This window comes from Primulina tabacum, chromosome 10 (assembly GCF_025594145.1).
Source record: "Primulina tabacum isolate GXHZ01 chromosome 10, ASM2559414v2, whole genome shotgun sequence".
NCBI classification, from domain to species: Eukaryota; Viridiplantae; Streptophyta; class Magnoliopsida; order Lamiales; family Gesneriaceae; genus Primulina; species Primulina tabacum.
Window position 1 is genome coordinate 37342736 of NC_134559.1, and position 18298 is coordinate 37361033.

The following is an 18298-nucleotide window of genomic DNA, read 5'->3' on the forward strand; positions in this document are numbered from 1 at the left end:
AAATAGAAAAAAATAAGAATAAGAAAATAGCGAATGTAAAGCTATTATTATCCATAGGATACAATAAAATGGAACCGAAATCGAATTTCGGACTTCCTATGAGGATTTTTTTGAGGAAACGGAAGCTTAACAGAAGCGGAAAATCGCAAATTAGAGGGTCCTAGAGAAAGAATTCCGCTAAAATCTTGCCAGCTCATTGCGGAGTAACGAGTCTCGTTCGTTTGCCGGATTACAATCAAATGAGGCTACAATTTTGTCCAAAATCCGGCAGTGCCCGAGCTACGTTGATTTCACATCTCTTATCCGGTCCCGATCGAGATTCAGATGATTTGAGCCGAAAATCGTCTGTCAACAAGTAATCAAAAATAGAAAACACGAAAAGGGGTGGCAACACGAGGACTTCCCAGGGGGTCACCCAACCTAGTACTGGTCTCGCACAAGCACGCTTAACTTTGGAGTTCTGATGGGATCCGGTGCATTAGTGCTGGTATGATCGCACCCGACATTGAGTGGGATGTTCATTCTTATATCCCTCGAATACATGTGGAGCGGGCGGCGATGGACAACTCGCGGCACTGCTCTCGCCCAATCATAACCATGAAGTTAAGCGTTCTGGCACGATGGCAGAGCTAGGATGCGTGACCTCCCTGAGAAGTCCTCGTGTCGCGACCGTTTGCGTAAATTATGGCTAAAACAGTCGAAATAATTGTTTTAAATGAGTTAACCGTCTTTGGAGTAATCTGCGTTATACCCTTCCGCACAGAACCAGCTCACGACAACAAAAATCGCTAAATGTTCTAAGAAAATAGAAAAAAATAAGAATAAGAAAATAGCGAATGTAAAGCTATTATTATCCCTAGGATACGATAAAATGGAACCGAAATCGAATTTCGGACTTCCAAAGCGGATTTCTCGAGGAAACGGAAGCTTAACAGAAGCGGAAAATCGCAAATTAGATGGTCTTAGAGAAGGAATTTGGCTAAAATCTCATCAGCTCATTGCGGAGTAATGAGTCTCGTTCGTTTGCCCGTTTACAATCAAATAAGGCTACAATTTAGTCCAAATCCGGCAGTGCCCGAGCTACGTTGATTTCACATGTCTTATCTGGTCCCGATCGAGATTCAGTTGATTTGAGCCGAAAATCTTCTGTCAACAAGTAATAAAAAATTGAAAAACACGAAAAGGGGTGCAACACGAGGACTTCCCAGGGGGTCACCCATCCTAGTACTGCTCTCGCCCAACCACGCTTAACTTCAGATGTCTGATGGGATCCGTTGCATTAGTGTTGGTTTGATCGCACCCGACATTGAGTGGGATGTTCATTCTTATATCCCTCGAGTACATGTGGAGCGGGCGGCGATGGACAACTCGCGGCACTGCTCTCGCCCAATCATAACCATGAAGTTAAGCGTTCTGGCACGATGGCAGAGCTAGGATGCGTGACCTCCCTGAGAAGTCCTCGTGTCGCGACCGTTTGCGTAAATTATGGCTAAAACAGTCGAAATAATTGTTTTAAATGAGTTAACCGTCTCCGGAGTAATCCGCGTTATACCCTTCCGCACAGAACCAGCTCACGACAACAAAAATCGCTAAATGTTCTAAGAAAATAGAAAAAAATAAGAAAAAGAAAATAGCGAATGTAAAGCTATTATTATCCCTGGGATACGATAAAATGGAACCGAAATCGAATTTCGGACTTCCAAAGCGGATTTCTCGAGGAAACGGAAGCTTAACAGAAGCGGAAAATCGCAAATTAGATGGTCTTAGAGAAGGAATTTTGCTAAAATCTTGTCAGCTCATTGCGGAGTAATGAGTCTCGTTCGTTTGCCCGTTTACAATCAAATAAGGCTACAATTTAGTCCAAATCCGGCAGTGCCCGAGCTACGTTGATTTCACATGTCTTATCTGGTCCCGATCGAGATTCAGTTGATTTGAGCCGAAAATCTTCTGTCAACAAGTAATAAAAAATTGAAAAACACGAAAAGGGGTGCAACACGAGGACTTCCCAGGGGGTCACCCATCCTAGTACTGCTCTCGCCCAACCACGCTTAACTTCAGATGTCTGATGGGATCCGGTGCATTAGTGTTGGTTTGATCGCACCCGAAATTGAGTGGGATGTTCATTCTTATATCCCTCGAGTACATGTGGAGCGGGCGGCGATGGACAACTCGCGGCACTGCTCTCGCCCAATCATAACCATGAAGTTAAGCGTTCTGGCACGATGGCAGAGCTAGGATGCGTGACCTCCCTTAGAAGCCCTCGTGTCGCAACCGTTTACGTAAATTATGGCTAAAACAGTCGAAATAATTGTTTTTAATGAGTTAACCGTCTCCGGAGTAATCTGCGTTATACCCTTCCGCACAGAACCAGCTCACGACAACAAAAATCGCTAAATGTTCTAAGAAACTAGAAAAAAATAAGAATAAGAAAATAGCGAATGTAAAGCTATTATTATACCTGGGATACGATAAAATAGAACCGAAATCGAATTTCGGACTTCCAAAGCGGATTTCTCGAGGAAACGGAAGCTTAGCAGAAGCGGAAAATCGCAAATTAGATGGTCTTAGAGAAGGAATTTGGCTAAAATCTCGTCAGCTCATTGCGGAGTAATGAGTCTCGTTCGTTTGCCCGTTTACAATCAAATAAGGCTACAATTTAGTCCAAATCCGGCAGTGCCCGAGCTACGTTGATTTCACATGTCTTATCTGGTCCCGATCGAGATTCAGTTGATTTGAGCCGAAAATCTTCTGTCAACAAGTAATAAAAAATTGAAAAACACGAAAAGGGGTGCAACACGAGGACTTCCCAGGGGGTCACCCATCCTAGTACTGCTCTCGCCCAACCACGCTTAACTTCAGATGTCTGGTGGGATCCGGTGCATTAGTGTTGGTTTGATCGCACCCGACATTGAGTGGGATGTTCATTCTTATATCCCTCGAGTACATGTGGAGCGGGCGGCGATGGACAACTCGCGGCACTGCTCTCGCCCAATCATAACCATGAAGTTAAGCGTTCTGGCACGATGGCAGAGCTAAGATGGGTGACCTCCCTGGGAAGTCCTCGTGTCGCGACCGTTTATGTAAATTATGGCTAAAACAGTCGAAATAATTGTTTTTAATGAGTTAACCGTCTCCGGAGTAATCTGCGTCATACCCTTCCGCACGGAACCGGCTCACGACAACAAAAATTGCTAAATGTTCTAAGAAAATAGAAAAAAATAAGAATAAGAAAATAGCGAATGTAAAGCTATTATTATCCCTGGGATACGATAAAATGGAACCGAAATAAAATTTCGGACTTCCAAAGCTGATTTCTCGAGGAAACAGAAGCTTAACAGAAGCGGAAAATCGCAAATTAGAGGGTCTTAAAGAAGGGATTCGGCTAAAATCTTGCCAGCTCATTGCGGAGTAATGAGTCTCGTTCGTTTGCCTTTTTACAATCAAATTAGGCTAAAATTTTGTCCAAATCCGGCAGTGCCCGAGCTACGTTGATTTAACATCTCTTATCCGGTCCCGATCGAGATTCAGAAGATTTGATCCGAAAATCGTTTGTCAAAAAGTAATCAAAAATAGAAAAACACGAAAAGGAGTGGCAACACAAGGACTTCTTAGGGGGTCACCCATCCTAGTACTGGTCTCGCCCAAGCACGCTTAACTTTGGAGTTCTGATGGGATCCGGTGAATTAGTGCTGGTATGATCGCACCCGACATTGAGTGGGATGTTTATTTTTATATACCTCGAGTACGTGTGGCGCGGGCGGAGATGGACAACACGCGGCACTGCTCTCGCCCAATCAGAACCATGATGTTAAGCGTTCTGGCGCGATGGCAAAGCTAGGATGGGTGACCTCCCTAGGAACTCCTCGTGTCGCGACCGTTTACGTAAATTATAGCTAAAACAGTCGAAATAATTGTTTTTAATGATTTAACCGTCTCTGGAGTAATCTGCATCATACCCTTACGCACAGAACCGGCTCCCGAAAATAAAAATCGCTAAATGTTCCCAGAAAATAGAAATAAAATAAGAAGAAGAAAATAGCGAATGTAAAGATGTTATTATGCTTGGGATACGATAAAATTAAGCCAGAATCGAATTTCGGACTTTCCAAGCGGATTTCTCAAGGAAACAGAAATTTAACAGAATCGAAAAATCGCAAATTAGAGGGTCTTAGAGAAGGAATTCGGCTAAAATCTCGCCAGCTCTTTGCGGAGTAATGAGTCTCGTTCGTTTGCCCGTTTACAATCAAATTAGCCTACAATTTTGTCCAAATCCGGCAGTGCTCGAGCTACGTTTATTTCATATGTCTTATCTTGTCCCGATCGAGATTCAGATGTTTTGAGCCGAAAATCGTCAGTCAACAATTATTCAAAAATAGAAAAACATGAAAAGGCATGCAACACGAGGACTTCCCAGAGGGTCACCCATCCTAATAGTTGTCTCGCCCAATCACGCATAACTTCGGAGTTCTGATGGGATCCGGTGCATTAGTGCTGGTATGATCGCACACGAAATTGAGTGGGATGTTTATTCTTATATCCGTCGAGTACGTGTGGCGCGGGCGGCGATGGACAAAATGCGGCACTGCTCTCGCCCAATCAGAACCATGAAGTTAAGTGTTCTGGCGCGATGGCAGAGCTAGGATGGGTGACCTCCCCAGGAAGTCCTCGTGTCGCGACCGTTTACGTAAATTATAGCTAAAACAGTCGAAATAATTGTTTTTAATGAGTTAACCGTCTCCGGAGTAATCTACGTCATACCCTTCCGCACAGAACCGGCTCACGACAACAAAAATCGCTAAATGTTCCTAGAAAATAGGAAAAAAAATATGAAGAAGAAAATAGCGAATGTAAAGCTATTATTATGCCTGAGATACGATAAAATGGAACCGGAATCGAATTTCTGACTTCCTAAGCGGATTTCTCGATGAAACGGAAGCTTAACAGAAGCGGAAAATCGCAAATTAGAGGGTTTTAGAGAAGGAATCTAGCTAAAATCTCGCCAGCTCATTGCGGAGTAATGAGTCTCGTTCGTTTGCCCGTTTACAATCAAATTAGGCTACAATTTTGTCCAAATCCTGCAGTTCTCGAGCTATGTTGATTTCACATGTCTTATCTTGTCCTGATCGAGATTCAGATGTTCTTAGCCGAAAATCGTCCGTCAACAATTAATCAAAAATAGAAAAACACGAAAAGGCATGCAACAAGAGGACTTCCCAGGGGGTCATCCATCATAGTACTGGTCTCGCCCAAGCACGCTTAACTTCGGATTTCTGATGGGATCCGGTGCATTAGTGCTGGTATGATCACAACAAACATTGAGTGGGATGTTTATTCTTATATCCCTGAAGTACGTGTGGCGCGGGCGGCGATGGACTACATGCGGCACTTCTCTCGCCCAATCAGAATCACTAAGTTAAGCGTTCTAGCGTGATGGCAGAGCTAGGATGGGTGACCTCCCTGGGAAGTCCTCGTGCCGCGACCGTTTACGTAAATTATAGCTTAAACAGTCGAAATAATTGTTTTTAATGAGTTAACCGTCTCTAGAGTAATCTGCGTCATACCCTTCCGCACAGAACCGGCTCAACGTTTACAAAAATCGCTAAATATTCCCAGAAAATAGAAAAAATAATAAGAAGAAGAAAATAGCGAATGTAAAGCTATTATTATGCCTGGGATACGATAAAATGGAACCGGAATCGAATTTCGGACTTCCTAAGCGAATTTCTCGAGGAAACGGAAGCTTAATAAGAGCGGAAAATCGCAAATTAGAGGGTCTTAGAAAAGGAATTCGGCAAAAATCTCGCCAGCTAATTGCCGAGTAATGAGTCTCGTTTGTTTTCCCGTTTACAATCAAATTAGGCTACAATTTTGTCCAAATCCGGCAGTGCCCGAGCTTCGTTGATTCAGATGATTTGAGCCGAAAATCGTCTGTCAACAAGTAATCAAAAATAGAAAAACACGAAAAGGGGTGCAACACGAGAACTTCCCAGGGGGTCACCCATCCTAGTACAGGTCTCGCCCAAACACGCTTAACTTCGGAGTTCTGATGGGATCCATTGAATTAGTGCTGGTATGATCGTACCCGACATTGAGTGGGATGTTTATTCTTATATCCCTCGAGTACGTGTAGAGCGGGCGGCTATGGACAAGACGCGGCACTGCTCTCGCACAATCGGAACCATGATGTTAAGCGTTCTGGCACGATGGCAGAGCGAGGATGGGTGACCTCCCTGGGACGTCCTCGTGTCGCAACCGTTTACGTAAATTATAGCTAAAAGAGTCGAAAAAATGGTTTTTATTGAGTTAACCATCTCCGGAGTAATCTACGTCATACCCTTCCGCACAAAACCGGCTCACGACAACAAAATCGCTAAATGTTCCCAAAAAATAGAAAAAAATAAGAAGAAGAAAATAGCGAATGTAAAGCTATTATTATGCCAGGAATACGATAAAATGTAACTGGAATCGAATTTCGGACTTCCTAAACGGATTTCTCGAGGAAACGGAAGCTTAACAGAAGCGGAAAATTGCAAATTAGAGGGTCTTAGAGAAGGAATTCGGCTAAAATATCACCAGCTCATTGCAGAGTAATGAGTAGAGAAGGAATTCGGCTAAAATCTCACTAGCTCATTGCAGAGTAATGAGTCTCGTTCGTTTGTCCGTTTACAATCAAATTAGGCTACAATTTTGTCCAAATCCGGCAGTGCCCGAGCTACTTTGATTTCACATGTCTTATCTGATCCGATCGAGATTTTGAAGATTTGAGCCAAAAATCGTCCGTTACTAATTAATCAAAAATAGAAAAACACGAAAAGGGGTGCAACACGAGGATTTCCCCGGGGGTCACCCATCCTAATACTGCCCTCGCCCAAGCACGCTTAGCTTCGGAGTTCTGATGGGATCCGATGCATTAGTGCTGGTATGATCGCACCCGACATTGAGTGGGATGTTTATTCTTATATATCCCTCGAGTACATGTGGAGCGGATGATGATGGACAACACGCGGCACTGCTTTCGCCCAATCAGAACCATGAAGTTAAGCTTTCTGGCGCGATGGCAGAGCTAGGATGGGTGACCTCCCTAAGAAGTCCTCGTGTCGTGACCGTTTACGTAAATTATGGCTAAAACAATCGAAAAAATTGTTTTTAATGAGTTAACCATCTCCGGAGTAATCTGCGTCATACCATTCCGCACAGAACCGGCTCACGTTTTCATAAATCGCTAAATATTCCCAGAAAATTGAAAAAAAAATAATAAGAAGAAAATAGCGAATGTAAAGCTATTATTATGCCTCGGATACGATAAAATGGAACCGGAATCGAATTTCGGACTTCGTAAGGGGATTTCTCGAGGAAACGGAAGCTTAACAGAAGCGGAAAATCGCAAATTAGTGGGTCTTAAAGAAGGAATTCGGCTAAAATCTCGCCAGCTCATTGCGGAGTAATGAGTCTCGTTCGTTTGCCCGTTTACAATCAAATTAAGATAAAATTTTGTCCAAATCCGGCAGTGCCCGAACTACGTTGATTTCACATGTCTTATCTGGTCCCGATCGAGATTCAGATGATTTGAGCCCAAAATCGTCTGTCAACAAGTAATCATAAATAGAAAAACACGAAAAGGGGTGCAACACGAGGACTTCCAAGGGGGTCACCCATCCTAGTACTGCTCTTGCCCAATCATGCTTAACTTCGGAGTTCTGATGGGATCCGGTGCATTAGTACTGGTATGATCGCACCCGAAATTGAGTGGGATGTTTATACTTATATTCTTCGAGAACGTGTGGAGCGGCGGAGATGGAGAACACGCGGCACTGCTCTCGTCTAATCAGAACCATGAAGTTAAGCGTTCTGGCGCGATGGCAGAGCTAGGATGGGTGACCTCCCTGGGAAGTCCTCGTGTCGCGACCGTTTACTTAAATTATGGATAAAACAATCGAAATAATTGTTTTTAATGAGTTAACCGTCTCCGGAGTAATCTGCGTCATACCCTTCCCCACAAAACCCTCAAGACAACAAAAATCGCTAAATGTTCCCAATAAATAGAAAAAAATTTAAGTAGAAAAAAATTGCGAATGTAAAGCTATTATTATGCCTGGGATACAATAAAATGGAACCGGAATCGAATTTAGAACTTCCTCTCAAGGAAACAGAAGCGGAAAATCGCAAATTAGAGGGTCTTAGAGAAGGAATTCGTCTAATACTCGCCACCTCGTTGCGGAGTATTGAGTCTCGTTCGTTTGCCCGTTTACAATCAAATTAGGCTACAATTTTTCCAAATCCGGCAGTGCCCGAGCGACGTTGATTTCACATGTCTTATCTGGTCCCAATCGAGATTCAGATGATTTGAGCCGAAAATCGTCTGTCAACAAGTAATCAAAAATAGAAAAACACGAAAAGAGGTGCAACACGAGGACTTCCCAGGGGGTCACCCTTCCTGGTACTGGTCTCACCCAAGCACGCTTAACTTCGGAGTTCTGATGGGATCCGGTGCATTAGTGCTGGTATGATCGCACCCGACATTGAGTGGTATGTTTATTCTTATATCCCTCAAGTACGTGTGGAGCGGGCGGCGATGGACAACACGCGGCACCGCTCTCGCCAAATCGGAACCATGAATTTAAGCGTTCTGGCGCGATGCCAGAGCTAGGATGGTTGACCTCTCTGGGATGTCCTCCTGTCGCGACCATTTACGTAAATTATAGCTAAAACAGTCGAAATAATTGTTTTTAATGAGTTAACCGTCTCCGGAGTAATCTGCGTCAAGAGAAACAGAAGCTTAACAGTAGCAAAAAATCGCAAATTAGATGGTCTTAGAGAAGGAATTCGGCTAAAATCTCGCCATCTCATTGCGGAGTAATGAGTGTCGTTCATTTGGCCGTTTACAATCAAATTAGCCTACAATTTTATCCAAATCCGGCAGTGCCCGAGATACGTTTATTTCACATGTCTTATCTGGTCCCGATCGTGATTCAGATGATTTGAGCCGAAAATCGTCTGTCAACAAATAATCAAAAATAGAAAAACACGAAAAGGGGTGCTACACGAGGACTTTCCATGGGGTCACCCATCCTAGTACTGGTCTCAACCAATGACGCTTAACATCAGAGTTCTGATGGGATCCGGTGCATTAGTGCTGGTATGATCGCTCCTTGCATTGAGTGGGATGTTTATTCTTATATCCCCCGAGTACGTGTGGCGCGAGCGGCAATGGACAACACGCGGCACTGCTCTCGCACAATCAGAACCATGAAATTACGCGTTCTGTCGCAATGGCAGAGCTAGTATGGGTGACCTCCCTCGAAAGTCCTCCTGTCGCGATCATTTACGTAAATTATAGCTAAAACAGTAGAAATAAATGTTTTTAATGAGTTAACCGTCTCCGGAGTAATCTGCGTCATACCCTTCCGCACAGAACCGGCTCACGACAACAAAAATCGCTAAATGTTCCCATAAAATAGAAAAAAAAAATAAGAAGAAGAAAATAGTGAATGTAAAGCTATTATTATGCCTCGGATACGATAAAATGGAACCGGAATCTAATTTCGGACTTCCTAAGCGGATTTCTCGAGAAAACAGAAGCTTAACAGAAGAGGAAAATCGCAAATTAGAGGATCTTAGAGAAGCAATTCGGCTAAAATCTCGCCAGCTATTTGCGGAATAATGAGTCTCGTTCGTTTGCCCGTTTACAATCAAATTAGGCTACAATTTTGTCCGAATCCGGCAGTGCCCGAGCTACGTTGATTTCACATGTCTTATCTGGTCCCGATCGTTATTCAAATGATTTGAGCCGAAAATCGTCTGTCAACAAGTAATAAAAAATAGAAAAACACGAAAAAGGGTGCAACACGAGGACTTCCCACGTGATCACCTATCCTAGTACTGTTCTCGTCCAAGCACGATTATCTTCGGAGTTCTGATGGGATTCGGTGCATTTGTGCTGGTATGATCGTACATGACATTGAGTGGGATGTTTATTCTTATATCCCTAGAGTACGTGGTGCGCGAGCGGCGATGGACAACACGGGGCACTGCTCTCGCCCAATCAGAACCATTAATTTAAGCATTCTGGTGCGATGGCAGAGCTAGGATGGGCGACCTCCCTGAAAAGTCCTCGTGTCGTGACATTTTACGTAAATTATATCTAAAACAGTCGAAATAATTGTTTTTAATTGTTTTTAATGAGTTAACTATCTCCAGAGTAATCTGCGTCATACCCTTCCGCATAGAACCGTCTCATGACAACAAAAATCGCTAAATGTTCCCAGAAAATAGAAAAAAAATAATAAGAAGAAAATAGCGAATGTAAGTCTATTATTATGCTTTGGATACGATAAAATATAACCGGAATCGAATTTCGGACATCCTAAACGGATTTCTCGAGGAAACGGAAACTTAACAAAAGCGGAAAATCGCAAATTAGAGGGTCTTAGAGAAGGAATTCGGCTAAAATCTCGCCAGCTCATTGCGGAGTAAGAGACTCGTTCGTTTGCCCGTTTACAATCAAATTACCCTACAATTTTGTCCAAATCCGGTAGTGCCTAAGCTATGTTGATTTCACATGTCTTATCTGGTCCCGATCGAGATTCAGATGATTTGAGCCAAAAATCGTCTGTCAACAAGTAATCTAAAATAGAAAAACACGAAAATCGGTGCAACCCGAAGAATTTCTAGGGGGTCGCCCATCCTAGTACTGGTCTCGTGAAAGCACGCTTAACTTCGGAGTTCTGATGGGATCCGATGCATTAGTGCTGGCATGATCGCTCCCGAAATTGAGTGGGGTGTTTATTCTTATATCCCTCGAGTACGTGTGGAGCGGGCGGCGATGGACAACACGCGGCACTGCTCTTACCCAATCAGAACCATGAAGTTAAGCATTCTGGCGCGATGACAGAGCTAGGATGGGTGACCTCCCCTGGAAGTCCTCGTGTCGCGAACGTTTACGTAAATTATGGCTATAAAAGTCGAAATAATTATTTTTAATGAGTTAACCATCTCCGGAGTGATCTGCGTCATACCCTTCCGCACAGAACCGGCTCACGACAACAAAAATCGCTAAATGTTCCCAGAAATAGAAAAAAAGTAAAAAGAAGAAAATAGCGAATGTAAAGCTATTATTATGCCTCGAATACGATAAAATGGAACCGGAATCGAATTTCGGACTTCCTAAGCGGATTTCTCGAGGAAACGGAAGTTTAACAGAAGCGGAAAATCGCAAATTAGAGGGTCTTAAGGAAGGAATTCGGCTAAAATCTCGCCAGCTCATTGCGGAGTAAGAGTCTTGTTCGTTTGCCCGTTTACAATCAAATTAGCCTAAAATTTTGTCCAAATCCGGCAGTACCCGAGCTACGTTGATTTCACATGTCTTATCTGGTCCCGATCGAGATTCAGATGATTTGAGCCAAAAATCTTTTGTCAACAAGTAATCAAAAATAGAAAAACACGGAGAGAGGTGCAACACGAGGACTTCCCAGGGTGTCGCCCATCCTAGTACTGGTCTCGCCAAAGCACGCTTAACTTTGGAGTTCTGATGGGATCCGGTGCAATATTGCTGGTATGTTCGCATCCGACATTGTGTGAGATGTTTATTCTTATATCCCTCGAGTACGTGTGGCGCGGGCGGCGATGGACAACACGCGGCACTGCTTTCGCCCAATCAGAACCATGAATTTAAGCGTTCTGACGCGATGACAGAGCTAGGATGGGTGACCTCCCTTGGAAGTCCTTGTGTCGCGACCGTTTACATAATTATAGCTAAAACAGTCGAAATAATTATTTTTAATGACTTAAACGCCTCCGGAGTCATCTGCGACATGCCCTTATGCACCGAACCGGCTCACGACAACAAAATCGCTAAATGTTCACAGAAAATAGAAAAAAATAAGAAGAAGAAAATAGCGAATGTAAAGCTATTATTATGCCCGGGATACGATAAAATGGAACCGGAATCGAATTTCGGACTTCCTTAACGGATTTCTCGAGGAAACAGAAGCTTAACAGAAGCGGAAAATCGCAAATTAGAGTGTCTTAGTGAAAGAATTCGGCTAAAATCACGCCAGCTCATTGTGGAGTAATGAGTCTCGTTCGTTTGCCCGTTTACAATTCAATTAGCCTACAATTTTGTCCAAATCCGGCAGTGTCCGAGCTACGTTGTTGTCACATGTCTTAACTGGTCCTAATCGAGATTCAGATGATTTGAGCCGAAAATAGTCTGTCAACTAGTAATCAAAGATAGAAAAACACGAAAAGGGGTGCAACACGAGGACTTCCAAGGGGGTCACCCATCCTAGTACTGCTCTCACCCAAGCACGCTTAACTTCGGAGTTCTGATGGGATCCGGTGCATTAGTGCTGGTATGATCGCACCCGACATTGAGTGGGATGTTTATTCTTATATCCCTCGAGTACGTGTGGAGCGGGCGGCGATGGACAACACGCGGCACTGCTCTCGCCCAATAGGAACCATGAAGTAAAGCGTTCTGGCGCGATGAAAGAGCTATGATGGGTTACCTCCCTTGGAAGTCCTTGTGTCGCGACCGTTTACATAAATTAAAGCTAAAACAGTCGAAATAATTGTTTTTAATGAGTTAACCGTCTCCGGAGTAATCTACGTCATACCCTTCCGCACAGAACCGACTCACGACAACAAAAATAGCTAAATTTTCCAAGAAAATAGAAAAGAAAATAAGAAGAATAAAATAGCAAATGTAAAGCTATTATTATGCCTGGGATACGATAAAATGGAAACGGAATCGAATTTCGGACTTCCTAAACGGATTTCTCGAGGAAACAGAAGTTTAACCGAAGCGAAAAATCGCAAATTAGAGGGTCTTAAAGAAATAATTCGGCTAAAATCTCACCAGCCCATTACGGAGTACTGAGTCTCGTTCATTTGCCCGTTTATAATCAAATTAGCCTACAATTTTGTCCAAATCCGGCAGTGCCCGAGCTACGTTGATTTCACATGTCTTATCTGGTCCCGATCGAGATTCAGATAATTTGAGCCGAAAATTGTCTGTAAACAAGTAATCAAAAATAGAAAAACACAAAAAGGGGAGCAACACGAGGACTTACCAGGGGGTCACCCATCTTAGTACTGGTCTCGCCCAAGCACGCTTAACTTCGGAGTTCTGATGGGATCCGGTGCATTAGTGCTGGTATGATCGCTCCCGACATATAGTGGGATGTTTATTATTACTTCCCTCGAGTACGTGTGGCGCGGGCGGCGATGGCAGAGCTAGGATGGGTGACCTCCATGGGAAGTCCTCGTGTCACGACCGTTTACGTAAATTATGGATAAAACAGTTGAAATAATTGTTTTTAACGAGTTAACCGTCTCCGGAGTAATATGCGTCATACCCTTCCGCACAAAACCTGCTCAAGACAACAAAAATCGCTAAATGTTCCCAGAAAATAGAAAAGAAAATTATAAGAAGAAAATAGCGAATGTAAAGCTATTATTATGCCTGGGATACGATGAAATGGAACCGGAATCGAATTTCGGACTTCCTAAGCGGATTTTTCGAGGAAATGGAACCTTAACAGAAGCGGAAAATCGCAAATAAGAGGGTCTTAGAGAAGGAATTCGGCTAAAATCTCGCCAGCACATTGTGGAGTAGTGAGTCTCGTTCGTTTGCCCGTTTACAATCAAATTAGCCTACAATTTTGTCCAAATCCGGCAGTGCCCAAGCTACGTTGATTTAACATGTCTTATCTGGTCCCGATAGAGATTCAGATGATTTGAGCCGAAAATCGTCTGTCTAAAATTAATCGAAAGTAGAAGAACACGAAAAGAGGTGCAACACGAGAACTTCCAGGGGGTCACCCATCCTAGTACTGGTCTCGCCCAAGCACGCTTAACTTCGGAGTTCTGACTGGATCCGGTGCATTAGTGCTGGCATGATCGCACTCGACATTGAGTGGGATGTTTATTCTTATATCCCTCGAGTACGTGTGGAGCGGACGGCGATGGACAACACGCGGCACTGCTCTCGCCCAATCAGAACCATGAATTTAAGCGTTCTGACGCGATGACAGAGCTAGGATGGGTGACCTCCCTTGGAAGTCATTGTGTCGCGACCGTTTACATAATTATAGCTAAAACAGTCGAAATAATTGTTTTTAATGATTTAACCGTCTCTGGAGTCATCTGCGACATAACCTTTTGCACCGAACCGGCTCGCGACAACAAAAATCGCTAAATGTTCACAGAAAATAGAAAAAAATAAGAAGAAAAAAATAGCGAATGTAAAGCTATTATTATGCCTGGGATACGATAAAATGGAACCGGAATCGAATTTCGGACTTCCTAAACGGATTTCTCGAGGAAACAGAAGCTTAACAGAAGCGGAAAATCGCAAACTAGAGTGTCTTAGAGAAAGAATTCGGTTAAAATCTCGCCAGCTCATTCCGGAGTAATGAGTCTCGTTCGTTTGCCCGTTTACAACCAAATTAGCCTACTATTTTTTTCAAATCCGGCAGTGCCCAAGCTACGTTGATTTCACATGTCTTATCTGATCCCGATCGTGATTCAGATGATTTGAGCCGAAAATCATCTGTCAACAAGTAATCAAAAATAGAAAAACACGAAAAGGGGTGCAATACGAGAACTTCCTAGGGGGTCACCCATCCTAGTACTGCTCTCGCCCAAGCACGCTTAACTTCGGAGTTCTGATGGGATCCGGTGCATTAGTGCTGGTATGATCGCACCCGACATTGAGTGGGATGTTTATTCTTATATCCCTCGAGTACGTGTGGAGCTGGCGGCGATGGACAACACGCGGCACTGCTCTCGCCCAATCAGAACCATGAATTTAAGCATTCTGGCGCGATGACAGAGCTAGGATGGGTGACCTACCTTGGAAGTCCTTGTGTCGCGATCGTTTACATAATTATAGCTAAAACAGTCGAAATAATTGTTTTTAATGAGTTAACCGTCTCCGGAGTCATCCGCGTCATACCCTTCTGCACCGAACCGGCTCACGACAACAAAAATCGCTAAATGTTCACAGAAAATAGAAAAAAATAAGAAGAAGAAAATAGCGAATGTAAAGCTATTATTATACATGGGATACGATAAAATGGCACCGGAATCGAATTTCGGACTTCCTAAACGGATTTCTCGAGGAAACAAAAGCTTAACAAGTACGGAAAATCGCAAATTAGAGTGTCTTAGGGAAAGAATTCGGCTAAAATATCGTCAGCTCATTGCGGAGTAATGAGTCTCGTTCGTTTGGCCGTTTACAATCAAATTAGCCTGCAATTTTGTCCAAATCCGGCAGTGTCCGTGCTACGTCGTTTTCACATGTCTTATCTGGTCCCGATCGAGATTCAGATGATTTGAGCCGAAAATCGTCTGTCAACAAGTAATCAAAAATAGAAAGGGGTGCAACACGAGGACTTCCAAGGGGGTCACCCATCCTAGTACTGCTCTTGACCAAGCACGCTTAACTTCGGAGTTTTGATAGGATCAGGTGCATAAGTGCAGGTATGATCACACACGACATTGAGTGGGATGTTTATTTTTATATCCCTCGAGTACGTGTGGAGCGGGCGGTGATGGAAAACACGCGGCTCTACTCTCGCCTAATCAGAACCATGAAGTTAAGCGTTCTGGCGCGATGGTAGAGCGAGGATGGGTGACCTCCCTGGCAGCCCACGTGTCGCGACCGTTTACGTAAATTATGGGTAAAACAATCGAAATAATTGTTTTTAATGAGTTAACCGTCTCCGGAGTAATTTGCGTTATACCATTCTGCACAGAACCGGCTCACGACAAAAAAAATTGCTAAATGTTCCCAGAAAATAGAAAAAAAAATAAGAAGAAGAAAATAGTGAATGTAAAGCTATTATTATGCGTGAGATACAATAAAATGGAACCGAAATCGAATTTCGAACTTTCTAAGCGGATTTTTCGAGGAAACGAAAGCTTAACAGAAGGGGAAAATCGCAAATTAGAGGGTCCTAGAGAAGGAATTCGCCTAAATCTCGCCAGCTTCTTGTGGAGTAATGAGTCTCGTTCGTTTGCCAGTTTACAATCAAATTAGGCTACAATTTTGTCCAAATCCGGCAGTGCTTGAGCTACGTTGATTTCACATGTCTTATCTAATCCTGATCGAGATTCAGATTATTTGAGCCGAAAATCGTCTGTCAACAAGTAATCAAAAATAGAAAAACACGAAAAGGGGTGTAACACGAGGACTTCCCAGAAGCACCCATCATAGTACTGCTCTCGCCCAAGCACGCTTAACTTAGGAGTTTTGATAGGAACCGGTGCATAAGTGCAGGTATGATCGCACCCGATATTGAGTGGGATGTTTATTCTTATATCCCTCGAGTACGTGTGGAGTGGGCGGCGATGGACAACACGCGGCACTGCTCTCGCCCAATCAGAACCATGAAGTTAAGCGTTCTGGCGCGATGGCAGAGCTAGGATGGGTGACCTTTCTTGGAAGTCCTCGTGCCGTGACCGTTTACGTAAATTATGGATAAAACAGTCAAAATAATTGTTTTTAATGAGTTAACCGTCACCGCAGTAATATGCGTCATACCCTTCCGCACAGAACCGGCTCACGACGACAAAAATCGCTAAATGTTCCCAAAAAATAGAAAAAAAAATAAGAAGAAGAAAATAGCGAATGTAAAGCTATTATTATGCCTGGGATACGATAAAATGGAACCAGAATCGAATTTAGAACTTCCTAAGCAAATTTCTTGAGGAAACGGAACCTTAACAGAAGCGGAAAATCACAAATTAGAGAGTCTTAGAGAAGGAATTCGGCTAAAATCTCGCCAGCTCATTGCGGAGTAATGAGTCTCGTTCGTTTGACCGTTAACAATCAAATTAGGCTACAATTTTGTCCAAATCGGCAGTGTCCGAGCTACGTTGATTTCACATTTCTTATCTGGTCTCGATCAAGATTCAGATGATTTGAGCCGAAAATCGTCTGTCAACAAGTAATCAAAAATAGAAAAACACGAAAAGGGGTGCAACACGAGAACTTCCCAGGGGGTCACCCATCCTAGTACTGCTCTCGTCCAAGCACGCTTAACTTCGGAGTTCTGATGGGATTCGGTGCATTAGTGCTGGTATGATCGCACCCGACATTGAGTGGGATGTTTATTCTTATATCCCTCGAGTACGTGTGGAGATGGCGGCGATGGACAACACGCGGCACTGCTCTCGCCCAATCAGAACCATGAATTTAAGCGTTCTGGCGCGATGACAGAGCTAGGATGGGTGACCTCCCTTGGAAGTCCTTGTGTCGCGACCGTTTACATAATTATAGCTAAAACAGTCGAAATAATTGTTTTTAATGAGTTAACCGTCTCCGAAGTCATCTGCGTCATACCCTTCTGCACCGAACCGGCTCACGACAACAAAAATCGCTAAATGTTCACAGAAAATAGAAAAAAAATAAGAAGAAGAAAATAGCGAATGTAAAGCTATTATTATACATGGGATACGATAAAATGGAACCGGAATCGAATTTCGGACTTCCTAAACGGATTTCTCGAGGAAACAGAAGCTTAACAGAAACGGAAAATCGCAAATTAGAGTGTCTTAGGGAAAGAATTCGGCAAAAATCTCGCCAGCTCATTGCGGAGTAATGAGTCTCGTTCGTTTGCCCGTTTACAATCAAATTAGCCTGCAATTTTGTCCAAATCCGGCAGTGTCCGAGCTACGTTGTTTTCACATGTCTTATCTGGTCCCGATCGAGATTCAGATGATTTGAGCCGAAAATCGTCTGTCAACAAGTAATCAAAAATAGAAAGGGGTGCAACACGTGGACTTCCAATGAGGTCACCCATCCTAGTACTGCTCTTGACCAAGCACGCTTAACTTCGGAGTTTTGATGGGATCCGGTGCATAAGTGCAGGTATGATCACACCCGACATTGAGTGGGATGTTTATTCTTATATCCCTCGAGTACGTGTGGAGCGGACGGTGATGGAAAACACGCGGCTCTACTCTTGCCTAATCAGAACCATGAAGTTAAGCGTTCTGGCGCGATGACAGAGCGAGGATGGGTGACCTCCCTGGCAGCCCACGTGTCGCGACTGTTTACGTAAATTATGGCTAAAACAATCGAAATAATTGTTTTTAATGAGTTAACCGTCTCCGGAGTAATTTGCGTTATACTATTCTGCACAGAACCGGCTCACGACAAAAAAAATTGCTAAATGTTCCCAGAAAAGAGAAAAAAAAATAAGAAGAAGAAAATAGTGAATGTAAAGCTATTATTATGCGTGAGATACAATAAAATGGAACCGAAATCGAATTTCGAACTTCCTAAGCGGAT

The 18298-nt window shown here is 43.4% G+C and overlaps 17 non-coding genes and 6 pseudogenes across 17 annotated transcripts; all 23 read right to left on the reverse strand.

Annotated features, from left to right (window-relative positions):
• Positions 1–382: 382 nt before the first annotated feature.
• Positions 383–501, reverse strand: LOC142506637 (5S ribosomal RNA). Its single transcript, XR_012804923.1, has one exon. It is a non-coding gene; the product is annotated as a 5S ribosomal RNA (ribosomal RNA).
• A 682-nt stretch (positions 502–1183) lies between these two features.
• LOC142508510 (5S ribosomal RNA) lies at positions 1184–1302 on the reverse strand. The gene has a single exon (XR_012806720.1). It is a non-coding gene; the product is annotated as a 5S ribosomal RNA (ribosomal RNA).
• A 682-nt stretch (positions 1303–1984) lies between these two features.
• On the reverse strand, positions 1985–2103 carry LOC142506483 (5S ribosomal RNA). The gene has a single exon (XR_012804774.1). It is a non-coding gene; the product is annotated as a 5S ribosomal RNA (ribosomal RNA).
• A 682-nt stretch (positions 2104–2785) lies between these two features.
• Positions 2786–2904, reverse strand: LOC142508344 (5S ribosomal RNA). The gene has a single exon (XR_012806563.1). It is a non-coding gene; the product is annotated as a 5S ribosomal RNA (ribosomal RNA).
• A 683-nt stretch (positions 2905–3587) lies between these two features.
• Positions 3588–3706, reverse strand: LOC142507753 (5S ribosomal RNA). Its single transcript, XR_012806001.1, has one exon. It is a non-coding gene; the product is annotated as a 5S ribosomal RNA (ribosomal RNA).
• A 683-nt stretch (positions 3707–4389) lies between these two features.
• On the reverse strand, positions 4390–4508 carry LOC142508793 (5S ribosomal RNA). The gene has a single exon (XR_012806996.1). It is a non-coding gene; the product is annotated as a 5S ribosomal RNA (ribosomal RNA).
• A 684-nt stretch (positions 4509–5192) lies between these two features.
• LOC142509534 (5S ribosomal RNA) lies at positions 5193–5311 on the reverse strand. Its single transcript, XR_012807703.1, has one exon. It is a non-coding gene; the product is annotated as a 5S ribosomal RNA (ribosomal RNA).
• Positions 5312–5965: 654 nt separating this feature from the next.
• On the reverse strand, positions 5966–6084 carry LOC142507708 (5S ribosomal RNA). The gene has a single exon (XR_012805957.1). It is a non-coding gene; the product is annotated as a 5S ribosomal RNA (ribosomal RNA).
• Positions 6085–6814: 730 nt separating this feature from the next.
• Positions 6815–6933, reverse strand: LOC142514187 (5S ribosomal RNA). Its single transcript, XR_012810094.1, has one exon. It is a non-coding gene; the product is annotated as a 5S ribosomal RNA (ribosomal RNA).
• Positions 6934–7619: 686 nt separating this feature from the next.
• LOC142506459 (5S ribosomal RNA) lies at positions 7620–7738 on the reverse strand. Its single transcript, XR_012804752.1, has one exon. It is a non-coding gene; the product is annotated as a 5S ribosomal RNA (ribosomal RNA).
• A 658-nt stretch (positions 7739–8396) lies between these two features.
• LOC142514562 (5S ribosomal RNA) lies at positions 8397–8515 on the reverse strand. Its single transcript, XR_012810450.1, has one exon. It is a non-coding gene; the product is annotated as a 5S ribosomal RNA (ribosomal RNA).
• A 516-nt stretch (positions 8516–9031) lies between these two features.
• Positions 9032–9150, reverse strand: LOC142512464 (5S ribosomal RNA; annotated as a pseudogene).
• A 685-nt stretch (positions 9151–9835) lies between these two features.
• On the reverse strand, positions 9836–9954 carry LOC142512049 (5S ribosomal RNA; annotated as a pseudogene).
• A 692-nt stretch (positions 9955–10646) lies between these two features.
• Positions 10647–10765, reverse strand: LOC142512745 (5S ribosomal RNA; annotated as a pseudogene).
• A 681-nt stretch (positions 10766–11446) lies between these two features.
• Positions 11447–11565, reverse strand: LOC142511641 (5S ribosomal RNA; annotated as a pseudogene).
• Positions 11566–12245: 680 nt separating this feature from the next.
• Positions 12246–12364, reverse strand: LOC142512964 (5S ribosomal RNA). The gene has a single exon (XR_012808936.1). It is a non-coding gene; the product is annotated as a 5S ribosomal RNA (ribosomal RNA).
• Positions 12365–13048: 684 nt separating this feature from the next.
• LOC142513866 (5S ribosomal RNA) lies at positions 13049–13167 on the reverse strand. Its single transcript, XR_012809790.1, has one exon. It is a non-coding gene; the product is annotated as a 5S ribosomal RNA (ribosomal RNA).
• Positions 13168–13789: 622 nt separating this feature from the next.
• On the reverse strand, positions 13790–13907 carry LOC142507822 (5S ribosomal RNA). The gene has a single exon (XR_012806065.1). It is a non-coding gene; the product is annotated as a 5S ribosomal RNA (ribosomal RNA).
• Positions 13908–14588: 681 nt separating this feature from the next.
• Positions 14589–14707, reverse strand: LOC142507260 (5S ribosomal RNA). The gene has a single exon (XR_012805520.1). It is a non-coding gene; the product is annotated as a 5S ribosomal RNA (ribosomal RNA).
• Positions 14708–15378: 671 nt separating this feature from the next.
• Positions 15379–15497, reverse strand: LOC142511246 (5S ribosomal RNA; annotated as a pseudogene).
• Positions 15498–16179: 682 nt separating this feature from the next.
• LOC142512449 (5S ribosomal RNA) lies at positions 16180–16296 on the reverse strand (annotated as a pseudogene).
• Positions 16297–16979: 683 nt separating this feature from the next.
• Positions 16980–17098, reverse strand: LOC142513254 (5S ribosomal RNA). Its single transcript, XR_012809211.1, has one exon. It is a non-coding gene; the product is annotated as a 5S ribosomal RNA (ribosomal RNA).
• Positions 17099–17770: 672 nt separating this feature from the next.
• LOC142506945 (5S ribosomal RNA) lies at positions 17771–17889 on the reverse strand. The gene has a single exon (XR_012805216.1). It is a non-coding gene; the product is annotated as a 5S ribosomal RNA (ribosomal RNA).
• Between the last annotated feature and the right edge of the window lie 409 nt (positions 17890–18298).